The following is a 13,528-nucleotide window of genomic DNA, read 5'->3' as shown; positions in this document are numbered from 1 at the left end:
TAAAACGCATAATCAGATGCAAATGGGAAGGACTTTGGGATGGAGAGATCGGGGCGGGGAGGCGTATCGGAGGAAACGAAGCGGGTGGTTCCCAAGACGTGGGAGGTGGGTGGTTTTGGTAACGAGTCGGCGTTGGCACAGGCATCGGGAGGAATGTACCGAAAGAGATGGACGGAGGGAGGGGGACGTGGTTGGGAACGAGAAGACAAGGAGACAGACAACTCCTCTTGCCGCCACCCCTTCCTTCGGCGTCTTAAGTCTTACAGGATGGCTCGGTACGCCTGACAAGCGACGTTAATGTATGTATGAGATCCAAGAGAGCGCGTACCCCATCCTCGTTTCATCCCCTTTTCATTCACTCCCCCCTCCCAGAGGAGGGGGAGGAGTACCCCCTCGACTCGTCCTTCTAACGTCCTCCTCCCCCCGTCTCCTCATCCATCTGTACGTGTACGCGCGCCTTTGAATTTCTAAGGGAGGTCCCCCACAATGAAACGAGAAACATGAGAGAGACTAAGCGGAGTCGGGACCTATCCTCCCCCTCCTCGTAATCAGCTCTGCCAACCCACCACCCATCCTCCTCGGCCGCAGCGTATATATACTCTCATCCGTTCAAGACGAATAACCCCGTGAAAGCGCGGCAAACCCGGCCGCGCCTCGTTTCCAAGGAATCTTCTCTATTTGAATGACAAAGTGACGCGTTTGCCTGCGTGCAGTTGGCGCGCAATCAGAAACGACCACGTTCCTCCCGGTTGTACATATATCCTCCTCCTCCTCCTCCCCCCGACCTCTTTCTCTCCAAGAAGGGAATTCCTACTCGAGGTGAAATTCCCTTCCAACGATTTACGCGCGAATCTCGATCCGGCGTTGAACGAAGCTCGATCGATCAAAGCTGAGATCGAAGGACAAGCGATACAATCGACAACCGAATTTCGCCGAATTTCGTTTCCAAAACTCTGATTTGCGTCTTCCAACTTCCGTGATACTTCACGTATCTCACGCTTACTTACTTACTTGGTTGGGAAAGAAGAAGCGTAATCGACTCGAGATTAGAAAATTTGCCGGAATCCATCCATCCGTGCCTCGCCGTCGTCCCACACCACGAGAGATAAGTAAGATCCCGGCAAGATAGAAGAGATTGGAAAGCCGAATTCGGAGGGTACGTCAGACGAAGGGGTGAGAGGGGACGGGGAGGAAAGGATGTGCGAGAAGGGTGGCTGGGGGGGAGGGGGTTTACGGTGGAGCATAATATAAGGATAGTTTGCGTTGGTGAGCAGCTAGTGGTGGTAGCACGCTCCGCACGTGTCTCCCCCTTCGTCGGCCACCCGCCACCCCCCCAAGACGCGCGAGCTCGGCCTCTGATTGGTCGACATTATTCAAAATGGCGTCTTCGCCACATAAGATCCGTTTTATTAGCATACCGGGAAAGGAGAGACCGGTAGAGTAGCCCGCGTCTGACGCGGGAAAAATCTTCTTCGTTTGAGCGAAGGGGATCCTCCCGCTTTTCCACCCTTCTCTCTAGAGAGAGCCGTGGCGCTCCCTCCTCGCCCCCCTTCGATCGTTCGACGACCGATCGGGGAGGGTCATCGATATTGACCTTGAAGGGTGGGCCAACATTTGGCCCAGCTTTCCACGGACAACACTTTCCAGAGGTGGGTTTTAAGCCGCCACCGTCTCAGACGAGATGGTGGTGGTGGTGGTAGTGGTGGTGGTGGTGGTGGGGTCGAGGAGGAGGTGGAGGAGGAAGGCAAGGGATCATAATGTTGGATCCCAGGAGCCTTGGATGTTCAGAGGGAAACTTTCATTACTGTACCGGCTCCTATATATTTATCGCTATGTAGTTGGAGAGCCGCGCGCGGTCGGTCGGCTGGGTAACGTAAATCCTATATTAGGCGTCCCCCGCCTCGAGAACACCGTTCCAAGGAAATTTCGTTACGTTCTACTTCCTCCGTGTCATCAATTACGCTAAGACGGAATTAAATTGGGATCCCTCCAGGCTGGGACCCCAACCTTCAAGTCGTGTGATCGAACTTGAAAACATAAACTCGTGTTTCCTGTGAGTTCCTCTTTCTTTTCGGGGGAGAGGGAAACTCTTCGAGGCCGTCTTCTTAATTGGGGAAACGTGGGATTTGGAAGAAGGAAGGGAACCGGTCGGCGTTGCTCTGGGTTAACGGTGCAACCCCCGAAGGACGTGTCAACGGGAAGGGAATCTTTGGCGCGTCCTTCGCAAAACTAGTCCAACGATTCTGGTCGAACTGGGCAAGTTTCCTTGCGTCGCGAAACGGGGAATCTTTTCTCAGGAGTTTGAAAAGGTGGCGGTGACCACCCCGAGAGGGAAACCTGTTCGTCGTTGTCCTGGCTCGGTGAAAGAATCGCGTGAAAACTGATCGAAACAAGTTTATCGAGATCAGGGGAGAGGGGAAAAAAAAAAAAAAAAACTGGTATCTTCGATGACTGGTTTCGTGAGAAAATTCGAAATAGATTCGAAGCGATCGGGCGCAAAAAGAGACGTTTAATCCAAGAATAAATTGCCCGTCTGAAAATCGTGTCTAATCTTACGTGTCTAAATTCAAACGCCGCTATTTCGAGCGATACTCGACGATTCTGACAATACGTTGAAACGTTTATTTCCCGAGGGGCAAAGTTTCCGAAAGATGGAAGAAATTCGTCGTCGTTCGATCGATCGATCGATCGAGTTATATATCTTCGAAAAGGTGAGATAGGAGAAGTTTTTAAAAATATAACGCAACGAAGGGAACGATTCGAAACTAGTAATACCGGTAAAGGAGTTTCTGGGAAGCACACGGCACTTTCCCACCGCTGACCAGTGGTCAAGCAACACCCAAGACCCTTGAACTGGCACGTAGTAACCGATACCGAGCGAATACCGAGAAACAGTTGCCTCACAGGTATCGAGCGAACCGGTGAGATTATTCGCCAGATAAGGGGTGAAATAACAGGAGGAGGGGAGGCTGATATAAGCCCCCTTTCTATGCTGTATTCTTCTTATTATAAATAACTTTCTTGCTCGCCGATTCGTCGACTCGATGAAAAATTACGTAACGACAACGAAATCCGGTTTTCATGGAATTAATTAAATTGCCGATTTAAAAAGATCGGCAAAAGTGGCGATATCTTTCATCGATCTTCCTATCTTTCATCCGCGTGCAACGTGACCAGACAAATTGCCGGAGGATGAATTCCAGACCATTTTTATAATTCAATCACTCCTGTAAACTATTCTCTTGTTCGTCGATTTAGTCAGACGAACAAGATAAAGTCCGGTTTTCACGAAATCGAAAGCGTGAACGGAGAAGGATCGACAGAAGTGGCGATATCTTTCATCGATTTTATCCGCGTAGCCAGACGGATTGTCAGAGGACGAGTTCCAGTCCAGAATTCCAGACCTTTATAAACTGTTCTCTTGTTCCGATTCGTTGGACTCGATGAAAAATTGTAACGAAAAATCGGGAGCGAACGATCGTGAAAGGGACGAAGATCGGTGACGTAGCCAAAAGAATTGTCAAAGGATGAATTCCAGATTGTTTTCATATCCAATCATCCTTATAAACTACTCTCTTGTTGGTCGATTCGATAAAAATTGTAACAACAATGGGAGAAAATCCGATTTTCACGAAATCGAAAACGCGAATGGAGGGAAGATCGACAGAAATGGCGATATCTTCGATCGTCGATTTTGTCCGCGTGCAACGTAGCCAGACGGATTCCACACATCTATAAACTATTCTCTTGTTGTTAATTCGTTGGACTCGATGAAAAATTGTAACGAAAAATGGGGAGCGAACGATCGTGAAAGGGACGAAGATCGGTGACGTAGCCAAAAGAATTGTTAAAGGATGAATTCCAGATTAATTTTATATCCAATCATTCCTATAAAATACTTTCTTCTTCGTCGATTCGATAAAAATTGTAACAACAACAAAATCCGGTTTTCACGAAATCGAAAGAGAGTGAACGTGAAAGGAGGGAAGATCGATACAAGTGGCGATATCTTTTATCGATCTTGTCCACGTGCAACGTAACCGAACGGATTGTCGGACGACTGCAAACGAGTTGCAGTTCAGAATTCCAGACCACTTTTGTATCCAATCACTCCTGTAAATTACTCTCTTGATTCGAAGAATTGTGAAGACAACGGAACGAAATCCAGAAGAAGCGAGCATGAAAAGGAGAAAAATCGGTGATATTCCATCGATCTCGTTCGCGTGCAACAAGACGGATCGTCAAAGGACGAGTTCCAGGCAATCGTTATATCCAATCATCTCTGTAAACTACTTTATTTATTCGTCGACTCGTTTATAAAGAATTATAAAAACAACGAAATCCAGAAGGAGCGAGCGCGAAAAGGAGAAAGATCGGCGATATCTTCGATCGATCTCGGATCCACGGATTGTCGGAAAACGAGTTGCCGTTCAGAATTCCAGACTACTTTTGTGTCTGGAATCACTTTTATAAATTATTCTCTTGCTAATCGATTCGATAAAAATTGTAACAGGACAAAATCCGGTTTTCGCGGAATCGAAGAAACGAGTGAGGATGAAAGGAAGCAAGATCGGCGATATCTTTCATCGATCTCGTCCACGTGCAACTAAACGTATTGTCGGTAAACGAGTTGCAGTTTAGAATCCCATCTATAAATTACTCTCTCGTTGATCGATTCGACGAAGAATCGCGAAGACGACGGAACGAAATCCAGAAGGAGCGAGCGCGGAAGATCGGCAGAGGTGGCGAGACATCTTCTTCCGTCGATCTTGTCCGCGTGCAACGTGGGCAGACGGATTGTCAGAGGGCGAGTTGCAGTCCGAAAATCCTATTCGGACATTAGGGAAGTTCGAGACGCGTGCACGGGCAACAACAAACTCTAATTACCGTAATTAATCCCGTTTAACTCGGTTAATCGGATTTTTCAGTTAGCAGTCGCCTTGTCGAGCGGCGAGTTCCTCGACTGACGACGCTCGGACATCAAGCAACATCTCCTGGACAATTAGCGAAGACCGAAGGACAGACGGTTGATGAAGACGCTTCCCTCAAAATTGTCCCCTTGTTGCGTTTCCCCAAACTGTTTCCTGTTTCCCCGTCTTCCCTCCATCCTCTCTTATCTTCACCGGATCTTCTCCGGTCATCAAATCAACAAACTGTCCAAGAAACGAGCCAACGAGAATAAAATATACATTCCTTTTTTTGTCGATCCTCCGCCGTCGATCCTCTCTCGACCGAAAATCATCACTGACCAGCCTGAATAAAATGATCATGATTCTCGATGATCGATCATCGGCCGATCGAGCGTAACCGATCGAGCCGTTCGAGGAGGGGTAAAAACAGCCGAGGAGGAAGCGATTTGGCCGCAAGTTCGCGGTCAATTCGGGAGGCCGAGGAGGTGGGAGATAGAATAGCAAGACACCGATCGCGCACATTCTTCGTACACGACGTACACCGTTGATAATCCATCTCTCGGGGAATTACTTCGCTAACTACCTCCGCAGACTTGCCCGGGGTTGGCTTCTTTCCCTACGACGATCATGCCAGCGTTGCACCACCTCCACCCCTTCGCCACCGGTGGCAGAAAGGCTGTGGAGGGAGGAGGGGAAGGACTGTGTAGCTGCTTTCGGGGCACATTAACGTCAATTTCCATCCAGGCTCTCGAGAACTTACTTCCAGTCCAAGTTGCTCGCAACCGAGGCGGCGGCAGCCCTCGAGTCTGCAGGTGGAGGCGGAACAACCGAACCGAAGGGGGAAGGGGTGGCAGTTCCCTCTTCGCTCGCATTATTAATGTTACGAGACATCGCGAGCGCGCGCGCGCCGATGGAGCGACGGACCCGCGCTTCCGGGTTTAAGACCGGATTTAAGGAAGAGGAGGGAAACCGTGGCAGGAGAGAAGGAGGCGAACCGAACGAGCGAAGATCCGCTCCTCCCCTTTTAATCTTTGCTAATTGTGCGCCACTCGTGTTTCCTGTTTGACGAGGCAGACTCGAGAAGAGAATCTTCTACGATTCGAGGAAAACGATATTTCGGCTGTATACATTTTCACCGATCGATTATCGCACAGGTACGATCTCCACTCCTCGTCTTCGAAGGGAGAGGGGAGGGGAGGGGAGGGGGGAAATCATATCCCTCCCAATTTTCGGCTTTTCAATAAAGTTGATTAACCCCGTCGTCGGTGGGAAATTAGAGAGATAGTATCTCCGATTATCTCTGTAGTGATTTGAAATAACGTCGTGGACCTCGAAAGGGTCCTCGAGAACGAAAAATACGGGGTTCGCTCTCGGATTCTCGGAGCCTCGTTTCGTCGAATTAAGGACACGCTAGGTTGCGTGTGGAGGACACGACGCGCGTTTGGGGCTTACCCTGCGGTAATTGCGTAATCGAGTAAAATATCGTCTTTCGAGTCGAGAGGCTCGAAGGACGGAAGGGTTGGCGGCCACCCTCCCCTCCCTAACGTTAGAAACGAGTGGTGGCCGGCCGGCAGTCTCTCACTTACCCGTCTAACTTATCGATTTCTCGGCCTCTCCTTTCGCCCGGCTATATGCCATTGGCCCCTTAAAGGCTCGCGAAAAGCGAAGAAAAGCGAGCGCGGAGCCAATGGCCGTGGCCCGCGCCCGCCCGTCGTCGCCTCTTTTTCCGCCGATTTTTCCGCGGCGGCGACGCCTCTAAGAAAGCATGGTGCAGCGAATCGCAGCGGCGCAAAATCGGCCGCCCGCGCCCCCATTGGCGGAGCGGCAGCGTCTTGACGCCGCCCCTCGAGGAACAACCCGGGAAAACAGAGCTCTCTCTCTCTCTCTCTCTCTCTTCCTTTCCCATCCACCTTTCCCTTTTCTCTCGCTTCGACCCCGCTTTCTTCTCCGCTCCCTCTTCGTCGCCCACCTGCATCCTCGTTTCCTTTCCTCTCTTTCCTACCCCCTCCTTCGCCCCCTCCTCCACGAGGATCTTCCGCGATCCTCCTGCTTCCTTCTTTCTCCACCCCCTCCCACCCCTTACCTCGTCTGCCTTTCGTTCCTTTCTCCGGCTTCCACCCCTCCTCCACGTTTCGTTTCCTCCGTTTCCTTCTTGTTCCACGGATACGACGACGACGACGACGACGTACGTACGTACGTACGTAGCCACCATCGAGGGTGGGGTAGGGTGGAAGAGGCTCGGAAGAACGGAGGACGAGGAAGAGGAAGAGGCGAGGGAGACTACGACTACGACGACGACGACGACGACGACGACGACGACGCTTCCTCCAGATATTAGATTTTACAAGGAGAGCGCGCTGGGATTTTAGAGGGGTCACGGGGGGAGGTGGACGGGTGGTGGTATCGTCGGCTCTCGTATACAGAGGCCATCGGGGGTGGGATAAATATTAATTACGTTCCTAAGGGTTGCCTGCGGCTACCGGCCGTTATACTTCCCGGTGTATCGGTGCACCAGCTCCTCTTAACTCCCACCAATCTCTGGAATTACCTCGCTCCTCCTTCCTTTCTTATCGATCATCCTCTCCGCTCTCTCTTCTCGCCGCCAAATTATACCATCTTTTCTTTTCTTTTTTTTTTTCCTTCCTTTTTTTTAATTCGAAACTAACAGACGAAAGAGCGAGATTTTTATAGTTTTATAATTACGATTTCTCGTTCAATCAATCCTCTCGAATCCATATCGAATTGTTATTATATTCCTTTAGAAAGGAATCGATCGAGTACCGACTTCAATCGAGTAGCGTAGCGCGATGAATGGTCGTCCTATTATCGTTTTCTTCGTGGCTTCGAAGGGAGTGACATTTATCGGGAAAAGGAAGGGGGAGGGAGGGGAGGGAAGAAAAGAAAAGAAAAAAAAGGAAAAAAAAAAAAAAGAAAAAATACTCGATACGAGTCCGATGCAAGGACAAAAAGTAACTCGGCCGTGTTCGATCGAGTTCCACGGCCGGTCTATTATCTCTACTCCCCGGTAAATTGATTCCCATTATTGGAGACAGCCTGAATTGGCCGCGAAAGTTTTTCAATTTCCCTGCCACTGTCTCCGTCCGTAAATTACATTGATAAATTACACAATGCCGTTAGTGGCATGATGCGGAGAAAGAGAGAGAAAGAGAGAGAGAGAGAGAGAGAGAGATTCCAAGACACGCGTGCTCGAGCGTCTAGACGCGTTTATACGCTTCGTGCGGGGCGAAAATTTCATTCCGTTCGAGAGAATCGTCGAAGTGAAGAAGATCGATTGATTTTTCAGAGGCGAAGCGCGATCGTTTTTTTTTCTTTTTTTTTCTCTCTTTCTCTCTCTCTTTTTTTTTTTTTTTTAATATCCTTCAACGCGTTCTCGTCGAAAATTTTCGAGCTCGATTGGCTTTCGATTACGGCCGAAATTGGGGAGGAATACGATTAAACCATTCACCGACACCTCAGGCATTTGATAGTTGATCCATCGAATCTGCGGGTAATTATACGAGATAGTGGTGGTTAAAATGGAATGATCGCGTGATTTCGCGTTACGCGTGGCTTGCGATCGTTTGCGGCTGTTATCCTGCGAGCAGTTTTTTACTCGGCGGGTAACGAAACCACGGCAGGCTGGTTCGTCGACCATCCAGCAGGGAGTCGAAACGAAAGGGGTTGCTGGTTCGAAACCGGGCTGAGATAGTCGGTGCTGCCGCGTTGCGGATCCTTCCGTAATCGGGGATACGGTACAACGCTTCGACCCCGTTCGAATATTTCACGATATAATATAACGATATTCCGATAAATAGCCGTGCCATCTTCAACGAAGAAGAATCTCTAAAAAATCTTGTATCTTCTTGATCGTGATCTGGAACGATCTACTTTAACTAAATTCACGACACTTGTCCAATGTTTTATACCGAAAAAAACTTTTACACCGACTCTTCTCGAGACACGGTTGCAGAAAATTTTCTTCTCTGCGCGTTACCCTTCCTTTCGTCCCTTTTCCTTTCACACGCGATTTTTTACGCGAAATTCGGATTCGAACGGATCGATCGTCAAAGGGGATCATCATCGATAACTGGGATTGGGCGCAACGCGACGCGGCAATCGAGCCGCTCCATGCCATTAACCGCAAATGACGTACTCAGGTGGCGGTGATTTCCCATTGATTCGATTCCCGCCGTCAACGTCCCGCTCCTTCGGACAATGATTCCAACCCCTTAGGAGTACGCTACCGGGTTCATGCCCCCCTTCTTCATCCGTTCACCCTATTGATTTTCCATTCGGCTCCATGCGGCTCGAGGCGGGAAACGTCGTCCACGCGCGAGCCGCTCGACCGATTGACCGACATTCGATCATCAATCAACGCGTCTCGATCGATCGCCCCGAGCGAAACAACGAGCGAAACAACACAAGGGATTCTTCTTCTCGCTCTCGAAATAATAAGACCGCGAAATATGACCGCGTAATAAATGATCGAGGCTCAGGGGGGAGAGAGGCGGTAATTAGCCGCGCTGTTTGAATTGGACGATAGATCTAGACTCTCGCGACTCTGATTGGATGGTTGCGTCTCGGCTTTTGGAAACGAAAGAACAGCCCCGGGGCCTTTCCCTCTCAGATATGGAGAGGAGAGGAGGTGAGAGGAGGACGGCGAACGCCACTTAAGGAGCCGGCGAAGTCGTCGAGTTCGGATGAGATGAGATAGACGCGAAAGAGGGAAACCGGCGGCGAGATGAGAAACACCAACGACGGAATGAGATACTCCGGTAAAGGTGCACAAAGTTGGCCCCCGAGCTGTCTTCTCCTCGAGCTTGCGATAACAAACCGAAGCTGCGTATATATATATATATATATATCACCCAACAGCGATCATCATCGCCTTTCCAATCTTTTCTTCCCTTTTCATTTCGAAAATATCGTGAAACAAACATCCGCTTTTCAATCCTCTTAAATATTACCCTCTCCTTTAACTGTTTCTTCTCCGTTTCCTCTCTTCGTGTTCGACTCGCCAAAGATTACATTTGTTGTTGTTGTTGTTATTATTATTATTATTATTATTATTATTTTGCGTACATATTAATCGACGAGAGAGCAATGAAGCTAGACGTAGGTTAGAGCAGGGGAGGGGGGGGGAGGGAAGAAGAAATGTAACGAAACGTAGCAGGGTCGAATTTATAATAATATCGGTGGTAATAAGAGGAGGGGGTAAGAGGGTCGGTTCTTTTCCAGAAAAACCAGTTCGCAACGGCAAGTTCGATCGTGTCGAGGGATCGACGAGCGGATTCCATTCTTTGCCCGACTCGATTTTTCCACGAGTTGTCGCATGTATTTACGACGAGCGGCGCGAGTAGTGGATTTTCCGAGGGGCGAGGTTGAAGACAGCGAAGAGGGTGGAAAAGCAAAAGGAAAGGAAGGCTTGGGGGTGAGGGAGGAGGGTGCAGGATGTAAGACGAAGGAGGCGTGGCCTCGGCATTGATCCAGAACCCCCACTCTCGTGCTTAAAAGTACGGCCCTGGCTGCTCCGTCCCGTGCTCACCCCCGTGTCGACCTCCTGTAAGAAACCGGCAAGAAATGAATATTCATGAGCCACCGGCTTCGTCGTGCTTCCCTACCTTCTTGATTCGACCAACGCTGGAAAAGAAGAGAAAAAAAAGAAGAAAAAAGAAAAAGAAGGAAAAAGCACGGGATTAATGGACGTTGTTTAAATTAAATTTCCAAACTTCTTCGCTTTTTTTTTTTTTTTCTTTCCTTACTTTATTCGTCGTCGCTTTATCCTTTCTCTCTCTCTTATTTTCGAATAATAATAATTAATAATAATTGTACAAATCCGCGTGTTGTGCAATTGTAATCAATTTGTATCGATCTCAAATTTCGCCCGAGAAGCGAAAAATTCTCTTCCGTTCGCTCGCCAATCGAACAACCTTGAAGCGTGTGTCATAGAGGGAGGAGGGGAAAGGAGAAAGTTGGATGATCGAATTAATAGACGAACGTCGATCGGTGCGAAATTCCGGGAGCTGGCTCCAGCTCTGGAAATACTCCAACTCGGATGCGTTTAGACTAATTATAGAGATCCCGTTCCCTATTTACTGTCGCAGGATATCGCCTTTATCTAATTATCGCGACGGGAGAATCGCGATGGGCGGAGAAAGTGAGCTTGTCGATGGATCGACGGGGCTGGAGGGAGGGAAGGTTTACGTTATACGAGAGGTTCGTTGATTCTTCCGCGAATAACACGCAATAAAAACACGTGTCGAGATCGAGACACAAGTTTAAACTATTCCACGAAACGAATTCTTCCTTTCGTTTCTCGGCTATCGCGAGCCGGCCAGACTCGTCGTTAACCCGCTCTGCTCCCTTCTTATCGCGGGATTTAATGTTTTCCCATCAAAACGTTTTCCCTCGTTACCCGACCTCCCGAATCCCGAGTTAAAAAGCTCTTCTCCACCACCAGCTCCACTTCTTCTCCCGAAAGATCATCGCAAGTATTATTTTCACAAACTTTATATGAAACGGCGAAATCCAACTTTACACCGCCAACGTAAATTCATCTTTTCACTTCTAAAAGCTTTAACATTTTCGCAGCGTAGATAATCGTACAAAGATAATCCCTTATTAACTAAAAGCAAAAGAGAGAGAGAGAAAGAGAAGGAGAGAAAGAGAAAATAAACAAATAAATAAGAAAAAAATCCATCGACGATGGAATCCAACTCGAGACGAATGGAACGGTGTTTATTTTCTTCTCGAAATTTTTCAGAGTCGAGCATCTCCATTTCCGGATAAAGACCGCGGATTGGATGTTATTTTATCCAATTTCGGGGATGCTCGCGGCAGACGAAGAGGGAAGAACGAGGGAGCGACCAGGGGGTGGTGGTACGTCGGTGGATTGGTTGCCGGCTACGACGTTCCCGGAGTACATTGGGAGTTTGTTCTAACTTGCAGTCGGTGCCAGTTCTCCTCAAACAGGATAGATTATATTCCGCGTCTCTCCATTTCGTTCCCTAGCCTAGCTCGCGAATCGCTCGCGCGCACCGATTCCTCGTGTTTGTTCAACCCAACTCTCCGCTTCTCTCCGCCGCCATTTCGCTGATTGTGAAAAATAGCCCAGCCGGCTATGGCGAGCCTCGAAGACGCCGTCTCTCTCCTTATGATTCCGAACCGTTCTTTCGCTTTCGTTCTTCCTTCGTCCTTGCCTTATTAAATTGCATTTCGATGACATTTCTATCTATCTATCTCTGTAGAAGAAACGCTCGTTCCCTTTCCAAGGAGAATAAATTCCTTTTTTTTTTTTTTTTTTTTTTGTGTTTACAAAACACAAGGCCATGTCTCGATCTGAAACTTCGATCGGTCATTGGTTAACTTAAGTAAGGCTACGTATCAGGCTACCCCTGGAATATTTTTGGGGGGTGACAAGGGAGAAAGAGAGGGAGAGGGAGAAGCGGAGAATCGCGTACAGTGCGCGCCCTCCGCGATTTAATTCACTTTGATCGCGCGGGCCGAGCCAACCGCGCTGTATAACAGAAACCTCGAATTCAGATCCGAAAGATAGGATTAACCAGGCTTCGTGGAATATATCGCCCGCTCTGGCGCAAGTTTGCCCCGCGCAAAACGACCGACCTCTCTTTCCCAACTTTCCTTTTTTCTCCTTTCTTCGCCGTCCACCAATTTCCAACCCTCTTCCTCGCCCCTCGTTTCTTCGCCGAGGAAAACGATTCTCCCCGTTTCTCCGCCGAGGAAGGGGGCAGGGGAGAATATTCTAAATATTCCTCGGAACGGACGGGCCATCGATGAAAGGAAAGAAGGGTCGCTGCAGCTCTTCTCGGTCATCTGCGAGGAAACGCTGCTACTAGTCGAGCAAAATTATCGAAGATCGACTCGCATCCTGTGGTCAAAGTAGTCTGCAACATCAAATTAAAACGTCAGCTCACAGGTTAATTATGGTCACTTTAAGGGCCCTTTGAACCCCCACCACGCGTTAAAGGGTGATTCTATATATATATATATAAATATTCTATATATTCTATATATGTGTATATATACACACAGTCGGTTCACAGAGGTTGGCTCGTGAAGGAAGATATTAATATCGGCGCAGATGCAGTTTTCCACGGGAGATGCGGCCGTCTTTAAATTGAAGTGTTTCCAACGGTGTCGTATATTCATAAACTGCATTCTCGCGATCCTTTAAAATATTTAGAGGATCCTAGTGGTGCGGGAGGAGGGGGGTAAGAGGACGAGACGAGAGGAGGTGTAGGTGGCGGAGATGGGAGAGTGAGAGAGAGAGAGAGAGAGAGAGAGAGAGAGAGAGAGAGACTCATCCAAGTTGGCAACTTTCGGTCGTATTAGCTTTTGTATATATATTACCTCATTTGCGAGAGGAAAGCTTATACTTCTACCCCCTGTAGACACTATATAGATATACGTGCACTCACCTACCACCTCTCGCCCCCTTACAATATACTCGTGCACGTGCTCCGGTTGTATCTCCAACCACCTCGAGTCGCCGCGTGTTATCGCCCCTCCCCCCCCCCCTCCCCCGTGGCCCGATCATTTTTCTCCCTCGAAAAAATTTTTCGACGAAATTCCAGAGAAGACAGAGAAGAGATTCGAAG

Source organism: Apis florea, unplaced genomic scaffold (assembly GCF_048593485.1).
Source record: "Apis florea isolate Af1SG1 unplaced genomic scaffold, ASM4859348v1 contig_3081_pilon, whole genome shotgun sequence".
Classification (NCBI taxonomy): domain Eukaryota; kingdom Metazoa; phylum Arthropoda; class Insecta; order Hymenoptera; family Apidae; genus Apis; species Apis florea.
Note: the sequence above shows the minus strand (reverse complement) of the source record.